The following is a 5,816-nucleotide window of genomic DNA, read 5'->3' as shown; positions in this document are numbered from 1 at the left end:
ACTCTTTAAAGGAACAAGGGAAACATTGTCTTGCGGGGTTAATAAAATACGTGTACATCTACTACACGTAGTACTATAGTATACTGGAGGGGGATAAGTGGGTCTACATGTTACACATTTTCTACATTTACTATGAAGCAGTACAACATTAACTCTATGTAGACTGTGAAAATTTAAGAACGAATAATGTAATCCCTAGAGCAACCATTAAAAAAAAAAATAAAGGAGTATTCCACAAAAAAGCCAATAGAAAAAAATTAATTTCTTTAAAAAGAAAAAAGATCCAAGGATGACATACAGATGGCCAACGGATATATGAAAAGATGCTTATCATTACTAGTTACGAGGGAAATGCAAATAAGAACCACAATGAGATATTACCTAACACCTGTTAGAATGGTCATTACCAACAAGACAAGAAATGACAAGTGTTGAGAGGATGTGGAGAAAAGGGAATCTTCGTGCACTGTTGGTGGAATGGAAACTGGTGCAGCTACTACAGAAAACAGTATGGGGGTTCCTCAAAATATTAAGAATACAGCTACTACTTCTGGATCTCTAGCACAAATATTTGAAAACATTTATTTGTAAAGTTATATGTACCCTTATGTTCTTTGCAGCATTATTCATAACAGCCAAGACATGGAAACAGCCTAAATGTTCTCTGATGGACGATTGGATAAAGAAGATATGGTACATATATACAATGAAATACTACTGAGCCATAAAAAGATGAAATATTGCCATTTGTGACAACATGAATGGATCTTGAGTGTATCATGCTAAGTGAAATAAGTCAGATGGAAAATGACAAAAACTATATAATTTTACCCATAGGTAGGATATAAAACAGAAAGCAGCAAATGAACAAACAAACAAACAAACAAAACAAAGACACAAAAAACGGAATGGTGGTTACCAGAAGGGGAGAAGGGTTACGGGAGGATGAAGAGGGTAAAGGGGTCAAATATGTGGTGACGTGGTAATGGAAGACTAGACTTGTGACTTGTGGTTGGTGAGCACACAACAGAGTATACAGAAGCATTATAAAGTTGTACACCTGAAATTTATATAATGTTATTAACCAATGTTACACCGATAAAGTTAATTTAGAGCAAGAAAAAGAAAAAATGTTAAACCTTTACACAAGGTACCAGAGATGAACCAGAGGAACAAAAAATAAAGATGAACAGAAAACAGTAAAAGAGTAGGTATAGAAAGGAACTTCCTCAGCCTGGTAAAGGTCGTCTATAAAAACTGTACAGCTATCATTGTACTTAATGGTGAAAGAACAAAGGCCTTTCTTGTAAGATCAGGAACAAGTTAAGGATGTTTATTTCATCTTTCTCATTCAATGTCGAACTGGAGGTTATCGCTAGTGTAGTTAGGCACAAAATAGAAAGCATACAGATTGGAGAGGATCAAGTAAAACTGTCTTTATTTGTAGATAGCATAATCATGCACACAGAAAATCCCAAGGAATCTACAAAAAGAGCTATCAAAACTAATAGGTAAATTTAAGGAGGTTGAAGGTCAATATATAAAAACAAAGTACATTTCTATACAGAATCAATGAACAACTGGAAAAAGATTAAAACTATATATATTATAGCATCAATAAAATATTTAGTGAAAGATATGCAATATCTATAAATTAAAAAGCATAAAGCATCGCTGAGGGAAATTAAAGACCAAAATAGAGAGATATACCATATTCATGGCTTAGAAGAATCAATATTGTTAGAATGTCAGTCCACCCCCAATTGATTTATAGATTTAATGTAATCTCAGTAAAAATCTTGGCAGGATTTTAAAAAGAAATTGACATGTTGATTCTAAAATACAGATGAGCAAAATTTTGGTGCGTTTCCTTTAGCATTTCTCCCATGTACATATAATATACTATTTGGTAAAATTTCTTTTTTACTTAATATATTGTGAAATTTTTTCGTTCACTTTTTTTTTCTTTACAGAGCTAAGACTTAAACCCAGATTTACTGTTTGTAATATCATTTTTAACAGCTGCACAGTATTCCATTCAATGAATGTACTGAAACCATTTTAGTGTCGATCAACATTTAGATTGCTTCTGAATTTTAATTACCACAAGCAACATTGTTATCAACGTCACATAATTAAATCTTTGAGAAATTCATGATTATATACTCAGGATAAATTCTTGATTTGGGCTGGCTGGGATGAGGAGCTCAAAGGTGAAGTATGTTGTAGAAGTCAATGCTATTCACCAGCATTTCCCGTTCCCCTTCCAGGCACGTGGTAGGATTGAACTGCCCTGCTGGCTAGGAATCATATGGCCGCATTCCCATCGCCTCCTGATGAATAATGTTCTAGATCACGGCTGCTCTATTAGCCTGGGTGCAGGAATGAAGATGTCTTAGGGCAGATCTCCAGGTGACTTGCAGTGAGCATGTAGTGTAAGTAAGAAATAAAATTTTGTAGATTTAAGCCATTGAGATTTTGGGTTTGTTTGTGAGTCCACCATAACCTAGCCCATTCTGAATGGTACACACATACTGTGGATGCGTAGTTAATCATAAATTTGTAAAATGGCAGGTCATAGCTTCTCTAGTGGAAGCTTTTCAAGCCAGCCCTGTCCATTGGTCTTGCGGAACTAGGTTAACACATCTTTAAAATGCCAGAAGTAATACCCCTCAAAGACCTAACCACCCTCCAGAGAGCACAAAATCTTGTTATCTATCTTGTAATCCAGTCCCTGCCTTGCTTTCTCCCACCTTCCTGTAATCTTCTTTGAATTCCCTCCTTAATTTCAAATGCATAAAAGAAACTGCAAAACTGTCATTCTGCAGATTATTTGAGATCTCGTTTCCCAGCAACTGTCAGTTTGTGCTCAAATAAGTTCTTATAAAACTTCTCTATAGAAGTCTACGGCCATGCCACCCTGCACACGCCCAATCCCATCTGATCTCGGAAGCTAAGCAGGGTCGGTCCTGGTTAGTACTTGGATGGGAGACCACCTTGGAATATCAGGTACTGTAAGTGTTTAAAACAAACGAACAAACAAACAAAAACTGCTCTACAGGTTTGGACATTTCTTACGTCGACAATATATAAGATCAGATGTATCCACATAGACCACGTGTATACTATGCACAGACCATGTGGTAATATCTCTGGGTGCCCTGAGGAGGCAAGCTGGCTGCGCACCGCTGTGGAGGACCTGCTATCCCCATACACCCTCATCTTGACTCTCTCTTTTCCAGGGCCCGGCAGGCTTTTACCCCAGAGGGTTTGCTGTGAAATGCCTGCTTGGAGAATTCAAATAGCATCAGAATATTGGAGATGGACATGGCCTCAGATACTAAGTCCCATTATCTCTTTTGTAAAACTCGAACTGGCTTCTAATTATCAAATAAAGGCCCCGTCAGTATATAAAACTTTGGAAAATATTTTAAAAGCAGAAAAATAATATTACTTATCCACTTTTAACATGAGAGCATGTTTCCTTTGAGGGTTCCTTTTTGTAAATCCATTTATTCATTCATTCACGAAATGTTATACATTTGCCTTAGAAATGCCTAATGACAGTACAGCTGCCCTCAGCTGCCCAGTCGAGATGAGAAGGAGATACAAATAATAATATTCATGACTACTGTTTATTGAAATGTCACCTGGAACTACCTCTACACTAAGTTCCAGAGCCTCTTCAGGGCTTTAACTTTCAACCAGTTAGGTGGCTCTGCCTGGTGTCTCACACCTGTGTGGTCCCTGACTCAGCTGAAATCCAGAATTATAGGGGTTTTAGTATGAAATATGAAGCGTGGCCAGGGGAAAGGAGATCATAGGAGGAAAGTCAGGCTGGGACACTAGAGTTGGACAGGAAGAAGAACTACCTGACACATGGTGGAAGCAGAATTGCTGGGACTTGGTGACCAGTTCAATATAAGAGTTAAGGAGATTTCCAGGTTGGGGGACCAGGTGAAAGGTGGTGTCCTTAGTTGCGACAGAAAAGAAAAGAGGACCAAGTTCAAGTGTGATTGTTAAAATGGAATGCCTCAGTGAGGGTGGAGGGGCATAGCTAGAAATTGAGGTCTAGAGCTGAGGTGAGCCAGTGACACTGAGTTTAAGGGACAAATGTGGATGTGGTGTCTACAGCCAGGGCTCAGAAGCGTCTTTCAGAGATAGGGTGACCATATGGCTCAGACCTCATTTGCACCTGCTTTCCTAGAGTCTGATTTATGCCCCTTGTCCCAGTTGGCACCTCCTTCGCTCTCAGAAGTGTCTCAGTTTAATCAGCTTACTCAAGAGAGAGCCTGCAGGGTAAGGGGAAAAAAAGTGACTCTAAGTCTGGTCCCTTTTCATGGCTTCTTTCCGCCTCCTCATCCTCCTACCTCAGACCTACTCCATTCTAGACTCCTATATTTTCACCTTTCTCTATTTTTTTTTCTTACTTTCTGCTCACTTCTCTGGGGACGATCCACCCCACCCCCACAGACCCAAGTGAGCTTCAGTCCATTGTCCTACTGGGTTACCCCAAGTCACACCTCTGTGGGGCTAAAGGAGGAGAAAGTCTGAGGGCTAGCTTCTCAGCCTCCCCCCCACCCTTCCCCACAGTAGACAGGGTAAGGCAGATGGTGCTCTGGGCCAGGCAAGAGTATGGAGTTAGCACTGGCTGAGGGGCCTGCCTTCTAATCACAGCTCTGCTTCTTCTCTGCTGTGTGCCCTTGCAGCAAAGCTTTTCCGCTCTTGGAGTCTGTCTCTTTTCCTCCGCAAAAGATGGAGATCGAATAAGTGATCTGAACTGAGAAGTTGTGTTCATCTTATCTGATACCATTTCTCTTGGGGTTCAGGTCATATGAAGAGGGATGTCAGTCGCCTGGGAAGAGAGGGGTTTGTGTATATACCTGTATGGGGTTTCCCTAGGGTATTGAGTGAGGGTGAGGACTGGAATCCATGAGGCTGTTTAAGGAACAACTTCTTGGAGGCCTACCCAGCCCCTGATCTGCTGCAGAAGCCACCACAGACACAAGGACAAAGGGACTCCTCTGGCAGGGTGGCAGGGCTCAAGCCACCACAACTGAGAAGGGCTTCCCAGGAGGAGCTCAGGGGCTGAAGACAAGAGGGGTTGGCAGATGCAGAAAAAGAAGAGCAAATTAAGAGAGTGAGAGAAGGGACCGCCAGAGAGAGGACTCCATCACGGGGTAGTGCCTGCGTCTGCTTCCTAGTTTACAGAACGGAGTAAGCATCCTGCGTGCTGTGTGCACGCTGGGGCTGCCTGGCTCACGGGACTTGGGAAAATCAGCGAGAAGACGCTGGGAACTTGGAACGTGCTTTACATGGGGCCGGGATGGGCGGCGACCAGGGAAGGCAGTAGGATTTGTAGGATTTGTAGGATTTGTAGCCTGGGTTCAAGTCCCAGCTGCCACTTGACGTCTCTGAGCCTCAATTTGCTCCTCACTAAATGGGGTTAATGAGGCGGTCTCGCCGGGCTGCGTGAAGCTGGAGATGAAAAAACGTCCCAGAGGCAGCGACCCCTGAATTTAGGGCAGGGGCCTTGGGAAGCGGAGCACGACCTGGCGCGGGGTGGGCGGCGACTCCCGGAGGCCACGGCACCTGGGGGTGAAGAGAGGTGACGCTCCTAGCGGGGAAAGGGGGAGCCAGACCCACTCGGCGGGGTGAGGGAGGCTGATCCCCACCCACTGATCCTACAGATGCGGCTTCGCGTCTCCGTTTCCCCTCCAGGCTCTCGCCGGGGTCCTCAGTCCCCGGCTGTCACCTGGACGCTGGGGTGAGGGGGCGGGCCGCGAGGCCCTGGAGGAGAGGCGGGACTTGGAGGC

At 43.0% G+C, this 5,816-nt stretch overlaps 1 pseudogene; it reads left to right on the top strand.

The window, feature by feature from the left end:
* Positions 1 to 2,902: 2,902 nt before the first annotated feature.
* Positions 2,903 to 3,021, top strand: LOC111737596 (annotated as a pseudogene).
* The last annotated feature ends 2,795 nt before the right edge of the window (positions 3,022 to 5,816 follow it).

Source organism: Pteropus vampyrus, unplaced genomic scaffold (genome assembly GCF_000151845.1).
Source record: "Pteropus vampyrus isolate Shadow unplaced genomic scaffold, Pvam_2.0 Scaffold28, whole genome shotgun sequence".
NCBI classification, from domain to species: domain Eukaryota; kingdom Metazoa; phylum Chordata; class Mammalia; order Chiroptera; family Pteropodidae; genus Pteropus; species Pteropus vampyrus.
Note: the sequence above shows the minus strand (reverse complement) of the source record. Positions and strands in the feature narration are given on the sequence as shown.